The sequence below is a fragment of the Pelophylax lessonae genome (assembly GCF_965119305.1).
Source record: "Pelophylax lessonae genome assembly, chromosome: 6".
NCBI classification, from domain to species: Eukaryota; Metazoa; Chordata; class Amphibia; order Anura; family Ranidae; genus Pelophylax; species Pelophylax lessonae.
In genome coordinates this window covers 54,299,966-54,319,201 of record NC_138773.1, presented here as the reverse complement: position 1 = coordinate 54,319,201, position 19,236 = coordinate 54,299,966, and the positions used below count along the sequence as shown (strand labels likewise).

Below are 19,236 nucleotides of genomic sequence, written 5' to 3'. Positions count from 1 at the left end.
TGATTACTATTCTCCCCAACTGTCAGATCACTATTCCCCCAGACTGTCACATCACTATTCCCCCAGACTGTCAGATCACTATTTCCCCAGACTGTCACATCACTATTCCCCCAGACTGTCAGATCACTATTTCCCCAGACTGTCAGATCACTATTTCCCCAGATTGTCCGATCACTATTCTCTCAGACTGTTCGATCACTATTCCCCCAGACTATCTGCTTAATATTCCTCCAGGCTGTCCGATCACTGTTCCCCCAGACTGTTCATTCACTATACCTCCAGAATGTCTGATCACTATTCTTCCAGACTGTTGGATCACTATCCCCCCAGACTGTCCGATCACTATTCTCCTAGACTGTCTGATCACTATTCCTCCAGACTGTTCGATCACTATTCCTCCAGACTGTCCAATCACTATTCCTCCAGACTGTCCAATCACTATTCCTCCAGACTGTTTGATCACTACTCCTCCAGACTGTCCGATCAGTATTCCTCCAGACTGTTTGATCACTATTCCTCCAGACTGTCCGATCACTATTCCCTCAGACTGTCCGATCACTATCCCCCCAGACTGTCTGATCGCTATTCTCCTAGACTGTCCGATCACTATTCCCCTGGACTGTCCAATCACTATTCCTCCAGACTGTCCGATCACTATTCCTCCAGACTGTCCGATCACTATTCCTCCAGACTGTCTGATCACTATTCCCCCAGACTGTCTGTAAATATTCCTCCAGACTCTCTGATGACAATTTCAGCAGACTGTCAAATTACAGTATTCCCAGCACTTGCACTAGCTACTCATTGCAACTTGTGCAGAGGCATGATTGGTCAATCTAAAGTTTGAATTCACATTGAATTGACATTCAGCTTTCATTGGTCCACCAGGAGAATACCTGAGGCCTTGGCTCTGACCGCCATGTTCAAAGTCCTGGAAAGAGAATCAGTGCCGCTCCATGAAACACTAAATAGCACCAGTCTTCTGACTGCTGCACCGACATGTTGGCCCGATATCCTGCAATTAAGGGCCTTAACCACTGCAAAGGAAAGAAAGAACACGTGTCTTTAATGGGCCTTTAGCATTCACCACTAAAAATGACTTTGAACTATGACTGTAAGCGTTGCAGGGATTTGACAGCTTATCTGATCAGACTCAAAAGAAATATGACTTCATTCCGGAGCAGAAATTGACTTGTGTCTGGGTGGACTGGTTTACTGCTAAGGAACTGGGTAATCATCTCAAGGCCATGGACTCCTTCACACGAGAAGCACAGAAATTCAGCTGAAGGGCAGCCAGAGGGATCTTCAAAGAAAAACAAACTTTTCAGTCTAGTGCTGATAGCTCACAACTTTCCTAAATTTTTATGTTACACAATAGTCCGATGTATAGGGCTCTATATACAAATGCACTTCTTACCTATCCAGTGTTTTTTTATGTATCTGCTACTTTACTAGACTTGATCTCTCTACTAAAAGGCAGAGAAGTGATATTGATCTGCTACTTTGAAGTGCGTATCCAGGCGAATGTTAATTGTTGCATACAAATCAGGCATTGCTCTGTGCGTACTGTACATTCATGAAACGCTCATTGATCTCCTCCTCTTACCCCTTCTAAATTTCACCTGTTGATTCAGCCAGGTATCTCCAATACGTGCGATTTCCTGCAGAGGGCAGACAACGCTGTAGGACCACATCTTAAATGACAGCGGCATTGTCAGCCCCACCCCCACTGTATCTCTCCAAGATGACATGGCAATTTGGAAATGTAGTCCAACACAGAAAGAATAAGCAGATGAATAAATGACACAAGACATTTTTTGGGACTTTTCTGGTGCCAATTAAAATAACAGGAGATTATATACTGTATAGTAGATGTTCATATAATTTATTTCGCCTTCTTCCTGAAGAAGCTACTTAACAGACGAGTGAAACACGCTGAAGAATAAGTATCCCCACCTCTTTAATAAGGATGACATGTATAGTAAGTTTGTTAGTATTATAATGATGTCAAGCTCTATACCTACTATGTACATGGTTGAGGTATTCTGACTGTTGGTTGGAATCTATTGAATTTTTACACCAACACCTTAATGGCACACCACCTGTGAATTATGGTAAAATGTTTTAGGTTTCTTTTTTAAAAATAAATTATATAAAATTATCTACTTTATACAGGTATAATCTCCTATTATTTTTGATAGCATCTGAAAAGTCCCACAAAGTTTTCTTATGTCATTTATTCATCTGCTAGTTTTCAGAGATGTGGTGCATATAGTGTATTGTATTTATGAAATGCACTTTGAATTGTTGATTCCTTCCATTTCCACATGGCCATATCATCTTGGACAGGCACAGTAATGCGCGTCCGCAAGGGGGGTGCAAGGAGGGCAAGTGCCCCCCCCCCCTGGAAATTTCCTGGCCTGCTCTAAGAGGGAAATCTATGGGGACCCTGCTCTAACGGGGGGATCTATGGGGGACCCTGGCCTAGCCCCCTCTAAAGGGGATCTATAGGGACCCTGGCCTGCCCTAAAGGGGATCTATGGGGATTCTGGCCTGCTCTAAAGGGGGTCATATTGGCTATATATATATATATATATATATATATATATATATTCTTTGCAGGGAGTGTCTGGGGTACCTGGTAGTGCAGGAAAACCTGGTAGCACGGGAATATAGGTGAAAAGGTGGGACTAAAGCGGGATCTATGGGGACCCTGGCCTGCTCTAAAGGGGGATCTATGGGGACCCTGCTCTAAAGGGGATCTATGGAGACCCTGGCCTGGCCTGCTCTAAAGGGGGATCAATTAGGGCGAAAAGGGGCAAAGCATGGATGACCTTAAAATGATGCCCCCCTGGAAAAAGTTCTGCGGACGCCAATGGGCACAGTAGGGAGGGCTTATAGTGTTGTCAGCCCTCTGCTACAAACCACATGTATTTGAAATAATGGCAGAATCAACAGATGAAACCTAGTAAGGGTTTTAATCTCCGTGGCGGTATGATTGTTTCCGATTTTAGGTGCTGAAAGCGGTACCATTATTTTGCATGTAATTCTTAAGGACGAGCAGCCCAAACCAACTATTTACATATGATTTTTATTTACTGTGCATTCTTCTTTATAACATCTCGGGTATGATAAAGTTTGAAACACAAAATCAAAAATTATAATATAATAAATAAGTTAAAATGTATATATATATATATATATATATATATATATATATAAATATATTGTACATATACATACACACATACACTATATTATATATATATATATATATATACACACATATACAGCCTATGTGAAAGAGGCTTTACTCTAGACCATTTCTTTTTCATTTTAGATAGAATAAAACTGTTACATTTTTGTCAGGTTTTTATTTCTCTCAGTGACCCCATGGGTGAGATTTTCCTTCACTTCCTGTCCCTGTGACACCCATGCAGAAAATATGGGGTGAGGTGGCAAGATGGCTTCTTAGAACAAAAAAAAACTTTCTGAATTAGAACATTAATCTGAGTCTATTTCTTTATTTTACATGCACACTTGCAAAAAGCCATAAATAAAATCTGATGACTGCTGAAACATTTGATCTACAATTGGGGAACCGGTCTGAAAAGAGCCCAGATGGCTGTCTGCAAAATAACCCCAAGACCATCTTTTATGGTGACCCCTTGGAAACAAACTGCACTCACAAGACTAATAACTATTAACTCTGAGCTTGCTGTAGTTTCTACTAACTTTTGATTGGTCAAACAATATTTTTGATACAACCTATCTTATATACGTCATGTTATGTATTTAATTTGAAACACAGAAAAATAAAATTCAGATCATTCTGGTTCAACCTTCTTGATACGGTCTGGTCTCTCTATGTAGCTACAAGTATTGTTTTTGAATTTGGTATCACTAACAGGTTGCCAGGTATCTGTACCTGAGAGTAAAAGATTCCACGACAGGGTCATTGCAGGTCCCCTTTATCAAAATAACAAAACCTTATGAATACTATGGCTTCCGGGTGCATTGCAATGATGAAGGTGTGTTAACACGTTTTTTTTCACATTTTAATGTGCATTGCTTTGTGGCAGCCCATTTAAATGAACAGGCTACCAATGTGCCAAAATATCCCAAAAAAAACAGATATGCGTCTTTTTTGGCATTGCAAAGAACAGTAGTGCGTTACCAGGTTCTTGTTCACTGCAACGCATGTGATTTCCTGTGTTGGGGGTAACTAGTTACAAAGTAACTAATTACAGTAACTACATTACTTTTTTTGGTAACTTAGTAAAGTAACTAGTTACAATTCTAATATTGGTAACTACACTACTTTACTAGGCTATAGGAAGTAACTACACTACTTTACTAGGCTATAGGAACGCGCTTTCCTGCGTTACCCAAGCCGTGCGATACAATCGTTATTTCGAAGAATAAAGAGGGATGAAGTTTATGACTTTTTGTTGCACTTTATGTTTTATTCTGTTTTTTCAGGTTTTGTTCTCATGTTTCCCAAAGCCTGTGTTTATACAATAAACTCTATGCAGAAAGAGTGTCATGTATCTTCTTCTACACGATCAATTAAGAAAGAGGAAAGTAAAGTAATAAGTAGTGAAGTTACTTTTCAAATGCAGTAACTAGTAAAGTAATCTCATTACAATTTACAGAAGTAACTAGTAACTAGTTACATTTTTTGAGTAACTACCCCAACACTGGTGATTTCGCATGTGAATTCGCTTCCACAAGCAGTCGTATCAGCAGGGAGCGATAGTTTAAAAAAACTATTAAATGGGCACCTTAAAGACCACAACATACAGGGGTATACAATGTACTAACACATACACACATCATAGGTTGAACTGGATGGACTGGTGTCTTTTTTCAACCTCACAAACTATGTAAATTTAGAGCTATGTTGCCCTAACGTTGCACTGGAAAGGTGTGAATAAGCCCTAATTTATTCCTGTAGTCTGCTAATGTGCAGCGTAAGCAGCTTGTGCTGCACCAGCCCAGACATGAAGGGTGTCCCGCCACAATAATAATTCCCCACTGACACATCTATCAGTCAGTGTCCCGTCTGCCGGCTCGGCCTGAAATCAGTGACTCTTCTCACTCACGCGGTAACAATGCATTTCATAAGAAATCTTTTGTTGTAAGAGATCAAAACAGGACAAAGGCGGCTATTTAATAATAATTTTTTATTACGCTCATTGCTGTAACAATTACTCAGCACCGAAGCTCAAGGCAGTTTTTTTTTTTTTTAATCAGCGTATATTTTTCTGCACACACAGCAAAAGGAGCTCAATACTTTAATTGAATATCATGAAGAATCGCTGTGGTACGCTTTAATCATAAAATACTATTTTCACCTAGTGCTGCTGATCTCCTGCAGCCACTTTCAGCCACTTTTGGTCTGCATGAACTTGCTCCAGTGTCAGTGACACATCACCGCTCGGCACCAGCTTCCTGATGGTGACAACAGTGGACCATGTCTGAGCAATGTGTATTAGCATGGCAGCTCAACAAAGCAAAGCATCACAACCAGAGCATGTCATCACCCCTGTCCACTGCCTCTGCAGCTTAAAAAGCACCTTTTAACACTTGCTGATCAGTTGGCATCTATATACGGCGGCAGGTCGTCAGGTTCCCGCAAATCACCGTACCTGCACGGCGGTTCGGGGGAGCGATCCTGGGGGTGCATGCCCATTCGCCAGCAGGGAAGCTGAGGCGCGGGGCGGCGGCCGCGACTGCCACCGGTCACCCACAATCGCTCCCCATGGAGAGAGAATGGCGGTCTGCTGTTGTATACACAGCAGACCGTTGTTCTCTCAGTATTCATCACGGGGCTCTTGTGTTTCTCCGATTTAGGAAAACAGGTCCCTGTGATGATTCCATAATCCCCTCTCCCTCACAGTTAGACAACACCCTCTAGGCATACATTTAACCCTTTGATCGCCCCTGGGTTAACCCTTTCCCTGCCAGTGTCATTATTGCAGTAAGAGTGCATATTTTTAGCACTGATTACTGTAGTAAGGTCACTGATCCCCCCAAAAAGTGTCAAAAATGTAATTTAGGGTTCCTATCTGTCCGCTGCAATATCGTAGTCCTGCTAAAAATCACTGAGCGCCACCATTACTAGTATAAAAAAATAAATAAAAATGACGTAAATCTTTCCCCTAGTTTGTAGACACAATAACTTTTGCACAAACCAATCAAAATACGCTTATTGGGATTTTTTTTTTTACCAAAAATATGTAGCAGAATACAAATTGGCCTAAAATGATTAAAAATTTAGATTTTTAATTTTTTTTTTTTATTGGGAATGTTATATAGCAGAAAGTGAAAAATATTGTTTTTTTTCCAGAATTTGTAATTTTTCTTTTTGTTTATAGCGCAAAAAAATAAAAAAATCGCACAGGTGATCAAATACCGCCAAAAGAAAGCTCTATTTGTGTGAAAAAAGCACATTTTTTTGGGGTACAGCGTCGCAGGACCGTGCAATTGTTAGTTAAAGTATCACAAAAAATGGCCTGGTCATTAAGAGGGATAATCTTCCGGTCCAGAAGTGGTTAATGGAAAAGAGAAGTTCCACTGACTCCTTTCCCCGCCTCTACCCGTATTGGAAGTGCCGATTACTGACAGGTACCTACCCGCTCCCACTTCCACTCGGATCGCCAAGGCAAGCACAGCGGATATTTGCCTCCCCCCTCGCATCCTCCTGGGACACGTCACATGACACCAACCGCGGCACCATTCAGAAAGTGCGGTGTGTAAATAAATATATAGATGTGTGGGTTGTGCTATAGTAACAATTAGCTGCTAGCACAAAATGTGCAAACCAGAAATTGAATAGAAATGCGCTGCCCTTATAACAAATCTTAATATGAATAATGAGAAATAAAATATCAGTATTGTGAAATGAATGTGAATAGCTGTGTGTGTGTCACTGACAGGTAATATTGAGCAATGTAATAATGTGATTGAAATTCACAAATACACAAAGTTTCAATAATATTAAATAAAAGTATCAATGTTGCAAAACAAACATCAATAGTCACTGACCACAACCAATGAGAACTACAAAATGTAAAGGATAAGTTCACCTTTTGTAACATCTTACACTCATAGTCAGGATGTAACATGTTACAGATGTACTGGCCCCTGATCCCCAATTCTGACAGCTAGAGGAGGATCCCCCCCCCCCCCACCCCACCCAGCTTTCACAATCTGCAAAAAAAACACAGGGGGAGATCTACTAAAACCGGTGCACACATTCTGGTACAGCTGTGCATAGTAACTAATCAGCTTCCCAGTTTAAGCCCACATTCACATTGGTCGGATTTGACATGCGATCTGAAATGCCAAATCGCATGTTAAATCTGAGCCAATTGCTGGCAATGGAACCGTCCGAATCTGTGCGACACCAACTTTGCTACTTCAGGGGATTTGGAGAGGCGATTTCCATAGATATCTGTGCAGGATTCCGCACAGATGTCTGTGAAATCTCCCCCCTCCCCCCTAAAGTTGTACTGAAATGCCAGCTTGAAATCGTGAGTGTTGAGCTGAACTCGACACGATTTCAGAATGGCCTCAGCGTGAACCTGGGCTTATTGTCAAAGCTTAATTGAACAAGCTGAATTCAGAAGCCGATTGGTTACTATGCACAGCTGCACCAGATTCTGTATGTACTAGTTTTAGTAAATCAACCTCAAAGTGTTCTGTGAATGGGAAAAACTACAAGCACTGTGGTAGTTAATTAAAGTGTTAGTAAACCCAGGAGCCTGCATTCACAATATCTGCTCTCCCACAGTACACAGAACATGGAAATGCAATTGTTTTAGAAAATATAAACTGATAAATACCTTTTCTCATCAGCAGTATATAGCAGTCTTGTGACTTCTATCAGTGTCTAGTTAAAACTTGTAGGAGGAGTTTTCATTTTCCCTTGATCCTCTGCCTGGACAGTGCTGATTGGCCCAGTGCTGATCACATGCACTATCCCAAGAAAAAAAAAAAAACTTTCTAGCAATACACACCAAACTGAGCATGTGCAGCCTGACTACTAATGCTCTGTTCTATCAGGAAATGTTAGGAGTCAGTGGAAGAAGGGGAGGATCAGAGAAGACAGGTTCACACAGCCCTTATACACAATGCAGAGTATTAACCTCTTAGGTTCCACAGTGAGTATAACAAGCATGCTTTACTGCATATACACACTGATTTTACTGTTGTGGGTTTAGTAACCCTTTTTTCTACTACAATAACAAACATGTGTGCAGTTGGTTTTGCATAGGGCAGCCCGGACCCTCTTCTTCTGGCTGGAGCTCCTGGCCCCTCCCTCCTGTTGAGTGCCCCCACAGCAAGCAGCTTGCTATGGGGGCACCCGAGCCAAGCTGCAGCTCCCTGTGTCCATTCAGACACAGAGCCGCGGTCCCCCCTCTCCTGATTGGCTAAATGAGTTTGATTGACAGCAGCGAGAGCCAATAGCGTCACTGTTGTGTCTCAGCCTGTCAGGAAGGAGAGTCTCGGCCAGCCGAGGCATTCCTGGACATTGCTGGACAATGAGGGGGGCTCAGGTAAGTGGGCTGGGGGGAGCTGCTGCACACAGAAGGTTTTTTATCTTAATGCATAGAATGCAGTAAGATAACCATCTGCCTTTACAATCACTTTAAGTCCTGTCACAATGTAACTGCCTGGCCGTATCAGAAGTACAGGCAGACAGCTACACAGACAGTCTTCAGGACCGTGGCATTACACCAATCATCTGCTGATCGTGGGTGCAATGCTTTACAGGTCATTTTTTGTTAAGGTGAGCTTATCCTTTAACCGGTTGCCGACTGCGCACAGTATATTTACTGCGGCAGTCGGCCCCGGCCAGGCAGAGTGACGTAGGTCTACGTCGCTCGCCTGTCACTCCTTCTAGAGCCAATAGCGGGCGGGCGCGCGCCCGCCTCGGCGCGCGCCCGCCTCGGCTCGTTCACGGAGGAGTGCGGGAGTGTGACTGGCGGACCCGATGTCCGCCGGTCACACTACGATCGCCGGTACAGCGGGAGAAAGACAGAGCGGCTTATGTAAACAAGCTGCTTGTCAGTTCTCCCTGTGTAAAAGTGAAGATCAGACAGTTCTACTATGTAGAACTGTTGATCTTTGTTTTTACACTAGTAGACCTGTCCCTGCACAGTTAGAATCACGCCCCTAGGACACACTTAACCCCTCCCTGTCCAATACTGTTAACCCCTTCCCTGCCAGTGTCATTTTTGCAGTAACAGTGCATATATATAGCACTGATTACTGCAGTAATGTCACTGGTACCCCCAAAAGTGTCAAAAATGTCAGTCAAAGGTCCGATCTGTCCGCCGCAATGTCGCAGTACCGCAAAAAAAATCGCAGATCGCCGCCATTACTCGTTAAAAAAAAAAACACCAAAAATGACAAAAATCTTTCCCTTTGTTAGTAAACGCGATAACTTTTGCGCAAACCAATCAAAATACGCTTTTTGCGATTTTTTTTACCAAACATAGGTAGCGTAAAACAAATTGGCCGAAAATTTTAAAAAATTTTGATTTTTACATTTTTTTGGGGGGGAATTTCATATAAAAAAAAGTGAAAAATATTGTTGTTTTTGCAAAAATTACGCTCTTTTTTTGTTTATAGCGCGTGATCAAAAAATCGCACAGGTGATCAAATACCACCAAAAGAAAGCTCTGTTTGTGGGAAAAAAAGGACGTGAAATTCGTTTAGGTACAGCGTCGCACGACCGCGCAATTGTCCGTTAAAGTCACGCAGTAAAAAATCGCAAAAAAACCCCTGGTCTTTTAGCAGGAAAATCCTCCGGTGGTAAAGTGGTTAAATGCATACAAATGTCCTCCAAGTCTGTGCGAAAGATGTGCTCAATTTCTTAGATTGTAAGCTCTAACGAGCAGGGCCCTCTGATTCCTACTGTATTAAAGTGTATTGTATTTGTACTGTCTACCTTCAAGTTGTAAAGCGCTGCGTAAACTGTCGGCGCTATATAAATACTATATAATATTAATAATAATTTCCATAGAAACACATTTAAAATTTGAACTAGTGTTGAAAATGCAAAAATCTTCCCATACCTCTATGTCACTTCCTCGTCCTTCTCTTTTTCCCCTCTGTCTTTTTCTTGACCCTAGCCCTACACCCTTCCTTTCTAGGCACTGCTATTACGTGTTATAACATCTAAAGCTTGTGCACTCATTTGGTATGGCTCCCAACACTCATGCCACATTGTGTTTCCCGCGGATATCCGACACCATGCCTCTGGGATGCCTGGTGCCTATATGCTTTACCTGTTGTGATACATATACATTTGGTTGTTGTATATTCCAGTCCATTTACATGGGTTCTTTGCCGCTAAGTATACACATCTGGTTTATGAATATTCAAGCCCATTTGCATTGGATCTTTGTTGCGAAGTACTATCACGTTTGCCTTTGATGTGACCTGAATTGGTTTATACTGTATGTTGTACTGTATGTTCCCTCTCTATTTGTTTAAATAAAGTTGAATTTGAAAAAAGAAAATGCAAAAACGTTGAAAAAGTGCAGTCAGTCCTCCACCAGGCGTGCTTTTACATGGGCATCTGACCCTTACGACGAAGGTCAAAATTGCATAAAAGCCCATACACAGGTCAACCCGATGGAACCAATCGATGGAGGGAAGCTGCTCAATCAGGATTCAGTTCCCAGTGATTCCTTTCAGAATATTTATATTTTGTTTCAGAATATCGATATTAGGTTTTGTTATAATAATAAGCGCAGTACTATGTAGCCTTGTGCATGTGCAGTGGGAAGGAATCTTTGACATTAGCAAGTGACAGCCAGCTTCCAACAAGCAAGATGGCGGTGCCGGGGACCTAAAGACCAGCAAGGAACTGGGCAGGGTGATGACAGGGTTGGATTCCTGGGCTGGTAAGCATCTGTATTTTTAAAGCCAGAAGCTACAGTATTTGTAGGCGGCAGTGTGGGTAGTAGATGCATGTTGTGCCGCGTGTTTGTCATGCAACTAAATGCGCTACAAATGAGCACTGAGAAAATGCCCAACGCTCCAGGACTGAAAAGGTTCTGGAGATACTTTGGGGCTTTTGTTGCATGTAAGCATTTAAGTGAATGGGCTGCCCTAGGTGCACATTAACGGGTGAAAAATGCACAATAAAAAGCCTGTGCTGCTATGTTTAGGTGTGAATGGGGCCTAAGAGGTCATGCACACAGGCATATGAATTCATGCTCCAAAAATTCTATCAGGAGGCTGGAAGTTAGCAGAAAAATGCTCCTAATCTTCCGTATCTATGCAACTTTACAGGCATATGGCGTGACTGCTAACCCATTCTATTGGCTAAAATGTCAGTGATATTAGTTTTCTTTTTTTTTTTAAATAACAAACATGTTATACTTACCTGCTTTCTAAAGTTGGTTTTGCACAGAGCAGCCCTGATCCCCCTCTTCTTGGGTTCCCCGCTGGCACTCCTGGCTCCACCCTCCTCTCAAGTGCTCCCATAGCAAACAGCTTGCTGTGAGGTCTCCCGAGCCACTGCTCTGAATGTCTATTCATGGCTTGGCCATGCCCCCTATCTCTCTTCTCATTGGCTCATTGGGTGTGATTGACAGCAGCAGGAGCCACCAATGGCAGTAAGTATTGGGGGGGAGGCTGCTGCATACAGAAGGTTTGTTTTTTGTTTTTTTTTAAATAAAAACCTTGAGCCTTAAGCCCCCGTTCACACTAAGGCGACCTGTGAGGCGACCTGGTCGCCTCACAGGTCGCCGTAGGTCGCCTCCCATAGGGAAGCTGCGGACCCATTCTAATAGGAGCGACACAAGTCGCTCCGACTTAGAAAAAGGGTCCGGAGCTTCTTTGGGGCGACCAGGAGGCGACCGCCATAGACTTCAATGTTATGAAGTTCGTGGCGGCCGCTCCGAGGCCGCGGCGCGCTGCTCGCACCGCGACCTCGGAGGTTGCGGTGCGAAGTAGCGTCGCCCCTATGTGAAAGGGGCCATAGAACCACTTTAAAAACCTCAAAAGCAAAAATGTAATATATTGCAGCTTACTAATCTTTAGATATGGTGGCTGCATTAGTTTTCTCTTTTTGGGCTTTTTCCCCCCTCTGTTTTCACCTGGTGATCTGGCCAGTAACACATATCCTGTATTAGAGTGTCCCCACTCTGGATGAAAGAGAACAGGAGACACTTTTGGACAGCAGCAATGTCAGTCTGGGGGTAAGGAGAGTATTAGATGTACAAGCAGATTTAGATACACTAACAAACTAAAGCCAAACCACAGCTCATTCTTTATAAGCAGCTACAGCAAACATGTTTTTTTTCTGTTTGGGATAAAGGTTTTGTATAAGTAAATAAAAGCTGATCATTGTAAGCACTACTGTCAGTGGAAATGGTTTGTCTCATCCCTGTAACTGATACATTCTGCTGGAAAGCTTGTTCTGTTCAAAACCAGCAGACTTACTAGCTGATTCACCAGCTGAAAATAAAGCACCCTGGTCAGTGGTAAATGGTTTGTCTCAACCCTCTTCAGGGCCTTTAAAAAGTATTCATACCCCTAGAAATTTTCCACATTTTGTCATGTTACAATCAAAAATGTAAATGTATTTTATTGTGATTTTATGTGATAGACCAACACATAATGGCACATAATTGTGAAGTGGAAGGAAAATGATAAATGGTTTTCAACATTCTTTTACAAATAAATATGTGAAAAGTCTGGCGAGCATTTGTATTCAGCCTTCTTTACTCTCATGCCCCTAACTAAAATCTAGTGAAACCAATTGTCTTCAGAAGTCACCTAATTAGTAAATAGAGTCTATCAGTGTGTAATTTAATCTCAGCATATGGCTGTTCTGTGAAGCCCTCAGAGGTTTGTTAGAGAATCTTTGTGAACGAACAGCATCATGAAGACCAAGGAACACACCAGACAGGTCAGGGATAAAGTTGTGGAGAAGTTTAAAGCAGGGTTAGGTTATAAAAAATATCCCAAGCTTTGAACATCTCATGGAGCGCTGTTCAATCCATCATCCGAAAATGAAAAGAATATGGCACAACTGCAAACCTACCAAGACAAAGGCCGGGCAAGGAGAGCATTAATCAGAGAAGCAGCCAAGAGGCCCATGGTAACTCTGGAGGAGCTGCAGAGATCCACAGCTTAGGTGGGAGAATCTGTCCACAGCACAACTATTAGTCATCCACTCCACAAATCTGGCCTTTATGGAAGAGTGGCAAGAAGAAAGCCATTGTTGAAAGAAAGCCATAAGAAGTCCTGTTTACAGTTTGGGAGAAGCCATGTGGGGGACACAGCAAACATGTGGAAGAAGGTGCTCTGGTCAAAATGCTATGTGTGGCGGAAAACTACGGTAACACTGCACATCACCCTGAACACACCATCTCCACCGTGAAACATGGTGGTGGCAGCATCATGTTGTGGGAATGCTTTTCTTCAGCAGGGACAGGGAAGTTGGTCAGAGTTGATGGGAAGATGGATGGAGTCAAATACAGGGCAATCTTAGAAGAAAACCTGTCAGAGTCTGCAAAAGACTTGAGAAGGGGGTGGAGGTTCACCTTCCAGCAGGACAACGACCCTAAACATACAGCCAGAGCTACAATGGAACGGCTTAGATCAAAGCATATTCGTGTGTTAGAATGGCCCAGTCAAAGTCCAGACCTAAATCCAATTGAGAATCTGTGGCAGGGCTTGAAAATTGCTGTTCACAGACGCTCTCCATCCAATCTGACAGAGCTTGAGATATTTTCCAAATATGAATAGGCAAAAATATCACTTTCTAGATGTGCAAAGCTGGTAGACATCCCCAAAAAGACTTGCAGCTGTAATTGAAGCGAAAGGTGGTTCTACAAAGTATTGACTCAGGGGGGTGAATACAAATGCACACCACACTGTTCACATATTTATTTGTAAAACATTTTAAAATCCATTTATCATTTTCCTTCCACTTCACAATTATGTGCCACTTTGTGTTGGTCTATCACATAAAATCCCAATAAAATACATTTATGTTTTTGGGTTGTAACATGACAAAATGTGGAAAATGTCAAGGGGTATGAATACTTTTTCAAAGCATTGTAACTGCTATTTGCAGGGCAGCTTGTTCTGTTAAACAAACAACAAATTTACTGTCCGGCTCACTAGGTGAAAATGAAAATGAAGGAAAAAAGCCTAAAAAAGAAACCCAAGGTAGCTACCCCATCTAAGAACTGATAAACTGCAACATAATAAATGTTTGCTCTTCAGATTAATACTGCTTTATTTATTTTAGCCTCTAGAATACATTTCTGTGCACGTTCAGATGTGTTTATGAGTGTATGCACCTAAATTATACTCCTACAGCCTTGTCCCAACGCACGTTTGGGGAATTCCTTTAAAGCGGTTGTAAACCCAAAAGTAAAAAAAAAAAAAAAAACCTGCAAGACAAAAGGCATAATGAGCTAGTTTGCATCGCATACTAGCTCATTATGTATTACTTACCTTAGAACGAAGCCCCGACACGGACCCCCGGACATCGCTGCGGGCGCCGCCATGATCCCTCGTCGTCTCTTCCGGGTTCGGCGGCTCCGGCGCTGTGATTGGCTGGAGCCGCGATGACGTCACTCCCGCGCATGCGCGCGGGAGTGATTTTCCGGCAAGCTCCCGGCAAGCAAAACTGAAGTTCCCCCCGGACCTTCAGAGCGCATGCGCCGCTCGCGTGAGTGGCTGCATGCACTGCAAATATCTCCTAAACCGTGCCGGTTTAGGAGATATTAATTATACCTACAGGTAAGCCTTATTATAGGCTTACCTGTAGGTAAAAGTGTAAAAAAACATGATACTACCGGTTTAATAAAATGCCTGCATGTGTATGGCCACAATAAGGCCCTGTTCACATACAAGCGACGCTACTCGGAGCGGCCGCCACGGACTTCATAACATTGAAGTCTATAGCGGTCGCCTCCTGGTCGCCCCAAAGAAGCTCCGGACCCTTTTTCTAAGTCGGAGCGACTTGTGTCGCTCCTATTAGAATGGGTCCGCAGCTTCCCTATGGGAGGCGACCTACGGCGACCTGTGAGGCGACCCAGTGTGAACGGGGACTAAATGTCAGACGCTGCGTTTACTGGCATAAAAAAACAAACAAACAAAACGCCAGATGCCCCAACAGCATCATTTTCTCTGTCCCTGTGCACGAGCCCTAGCTATTCAGATGTGTTGCGTTGTATGACGTACACCTCAGCGCAGCAGTATTTTCTGTGTCTGCACGCGAAGTCTGCGTCAATCTATCCTTCTGGGGTGGTCACACCCTTACACGCACGGCTCGCATTTCTTTCTTTTAATTTTGATGATTATGGCTTACAACTAATGAAAACCCAAAATTCAGTATCTCAGAAAAAAGTTCAATATTGTAGACTTATGGTGTCACACTCTATTTAGGTAATTAAAGAGGAAATAAACGGTGCCCAAGACCCTACAAAGCATAGCATACTAGCACATTATGCAATACTTACCTTAGAATGAAGCCCTGCACTGCCACGATGTCAGCTCTGACAGACACTTCCATCTTCACCCATTCTTCCTTCTGGGTTTGCTTCCTCTGGCCCTCTGATTGGCCGCACCGTGATGACGTCACTCCCACGCATGAGAGTCATGGACCGTGGAACGGAACTCTAAAAGCACCACACGGGTATACTGTCCCTCCAAAGCAATGCATCAGTGACATCACCAGCTGCATGAAGTGCAAATATCTCCTAAACCATAAAGATTTAGGAGATATTCATAGTACCTACAGATAACCCTTATTATAGGCTTACCTGTAGGTAAAACCTGCTGAGTGGGTTTACATTATTTTTAACTCAAAACACCTGTAAAGGTTTCCTGAGGCTTTAAATGGTCCCTCAGTCTGGTTTAGTAGGTTACATAATCATGAGGAAGACTGCTGACTTTACAGTTGTCCAGAAGCCAGTCATTGACACCCTCCACAATGAAGGTAAGTCACAAAAGGTCATTGCTAAAGAAGCTGGCTGTTCACAGAGTGCTGTATCCAAGCATATTAATGGCAGGTTGAGCGGAAGGAAAAAGTGTGGTTAAAAAAAAAAGGTGCACAAGCAACAGGGATAAGCCTTGAGAGGATTGTGAAGCAAAGGCCATTTAAGAATTTGGGGAAGGTTCACAAGGAGTGGACTACACCTGGTGTCAGTGCTTCAAGAGCCACCACACACAGACCTATCCAGAACATGGGCTACAAGTGTGGCACTCCTTGTGTCAAGCCACTCCTGAACCAGAGATGTCAGAAGCGCCCTACCTGGGGTAAGGAGAAAAAGGACCACACTGTTGCTCAATAAACTTTGCATTTCATTTGGAAATCAAGGTCCCAGAGTCTGGAGGAAGAGTGGAGAGGCACAGAATCCAAGTTGCAGGAGATCCAGTGTGAGGTTTCCACAGTCAGTGATGATTTGGGGAGCCATGTCATCTGCTGGTGTTGGTCCACTGTGTTTTATCAAATCCACAGTCAGCGCAGCCCTCTAGCAGGAAAATCTAGAGCACTTCATGCTTCCCTCTGCTGACCAGCTTTATGGAGATGCTGATTTCATTTTCCAGTACACCTGCCCACACTGCCAAAAGTACCAATACCTGGTTTATTGATCATGGTATCACTGTGCTTGACTGGCCAGAAAAATCACCTGACCTAAACCCCATAGAGAATCTGTGGGGTATTGTCAAGAGGAAGATGAGAGACACCAGACCAACAATGCAGACGAACTGAAAACCATTATCAAAGCACCCTGGGCTTCCATAACACATCAGCAGTGCCACAGGCTGATCACCTCCATGCCACGCCAAATTGAGTGCATACTATACTGTACATGGACATACTTTTCAGTAAGCCAACATTTCTGTATTAAAACCTTTTTTTTATTGGTCTTATGTAATATTCTAATTTATTGAAAAAACTGAATTTTGGGTTTCTACTAGCTGTAAGCCATAATCCTCAAAATTCAAAGAAAGAAATGCTTGAAATATATCATTGTCTGTGTGACACATCTATATAAATATATGAGTTTCACTTTTTGAATTGAATTCCTGAAATAAATAAACTTTTTGATGATATTCTAATTGTATAAGACGTACCTGTACACGGTTAGAAAATCATTTGATAAAGAACTGTTGAATGTGCATGAGATAACGCCATCATTGTATCAAAATATTTCCCCCAATTATCGAGATATCAGTCGTTAACAACATAAGTATATTTTTTCATTGATCACCGGAAGTGATTGATCATTGTCAGGGACGCCCCTACTATGGGTCCCACTGGATCCATTGGACTCAGTGCTGGTTCACACTAGTGCGGCTGCGGAGATCGCATGTAATTCGGAGCGCACTGCTCCTTCATTACTTGCGATCTCCTGTGCGGATGTGAATTCCGCCATATACTTTGTATGGCTGAAATTCGCACTGCACCCGCACAAAAGACGCACATGACCCTTTTTTTCAGCCGCATCAGGATCGGATCGCACAGTGGTTCACACTTGTGCGATCTGATCCTGTGCGAACTGTCAGATCGCACTGCGATATGCGATCAAACTGGGGGTGTCTTTAATTTGTTATTGTTAATTTAATTGACACCCCCTGCGTATCGCATATGGCAGTGTGAACTGCCTCTTGTGCGGATGCGATGCGGGAACAGGCTGCAAATTCGCAGCCTTCCCGCATCGCACAAGTGTGACCCGACACTTAGGCAGAACTTAGATAGGGGCGGAAAATTGACTCCCAGGATTTTTTTCCCAGCAGTTTTGTGTGTCGTCAGTTTGCGGCGTGTTACAGGCAGCATTTCCCCATCTCATACTCCCACCTGTAGTGCAAACTGATGAGTATGAGGAGGCGGATCGTCTCCTCTGGGGAACGTCCCTCACGTGATTGCAGTGTGCGCGATGACGTCAGACATCAGCACACTCCATCTTATGCAGGACAGGCTGGATATTCTAGGGCGGTGGGCGCAGCAGATACAGAAGTGACAGGAGGACTGAGGACAGCAGGTGTTTGATTGACCGGTGTGGCGGTGAGTTATGGAAGAAGATAACCGTATATATAAAATTTATATAAAATAATGGATGTGGGGGCCTTTTGGTGGGCGGAATTTTTTTTTGGAGGTGGGGGGGGGGGCAGCATTTCATTTTTAGACCCAGGCAGCACAATGTCTTAGGCCAGCCCTGAACCCTCCCACTGCATTTAAAGAAAGATCTTTTTTTTTGTTGCTTGTTCTTCCTGGGTTAAGCCCCGTACACACGTACCGATTGTCAGCCGTAAATATTCGGCCAACGTCCGATTGTTGGCTTGTTAGTATGATGCTTCCGACAACCGACTGCGACTTTTCGGCCGAACAAAATCTGGTCTGCATGCTATAAAATTTTTGTTGGCCAACACCAGAATGGCTGATTGTTCCTCAGTCAGTACAGAATTCGGCCGACAAAAGCCAGATGAGCAAGACTGGGCATGCTCAGAGAAGAAAAAACACACGGAAAGTTAACCATCACATGACATCACTTCTGAAGTTGGTTGTTGTTGGCCGACAAAATTCGTGTGCAGTCTAGAGCACATTTCAACCAACACAACAGCACTGGACAACAGACGGCCGATCGTTTGGCCGACAATCGGTACGTGTGTACGGGGCTTTACGATTTACCATGCAAATGGGCTGCAGATTTGTTTGGCTGTTTCCAATCAATTCCACTACTAGCATTTAGAAAATCGATTGTTTATGCTACAAAACTCTGACATGACAGTCAGTGCCGGGGCAAAGTCATCCAGTGTCCAGGGCATAGATGCCAAACTGCACCCCCTCCCTTAGGGTTATTGTCAAGGCGCCCCCATCCCTGAACTAAACCATTGCGCCCAGTGCAGCCTTCCCTCCTGCCCACCCCTTCTCCCGGCCCTGATGACGGTTCGCTTTTTTTTTTCCATAAAACTTATCATTTTGGGAATACAAATGAGCCCACAAACGTTTAAAAATTGAGCAATCGAGCATTATCTCGAACGATTTTCTAACCATGTATGGCCACCAGAGGTATCAGAAAAGTCTCCCCATTTTAGGAACATTTTCTTGCAGAAAACAAAAGAATCCCTGCACCCCCTCCCCCTCTCCGGGTTCTGTAGATCCGGGTCCCGGCTGTGTTTGGACCCGGAGAGATCCGCCGGAGATTTGGGAAGACTCAGCGTCACGTGACTCGGGGTGTGCAC

At 43.3% G+C, this 19,236-nt stretch overlaps 1 protein-coding gene across 1 annotated transcript in view; it reads right to left on the bottom strand.

The window, feature by feature from the left end:
• Nucleotides 1-19,236, bottom strand: part of SLC5A10 (solute carrier family 5 member 10) — a 273,294-nt gene that overhangs the window by 75,435 nt on the left and 178,623 nt on the right. The window lies entirely within an intron of this gene.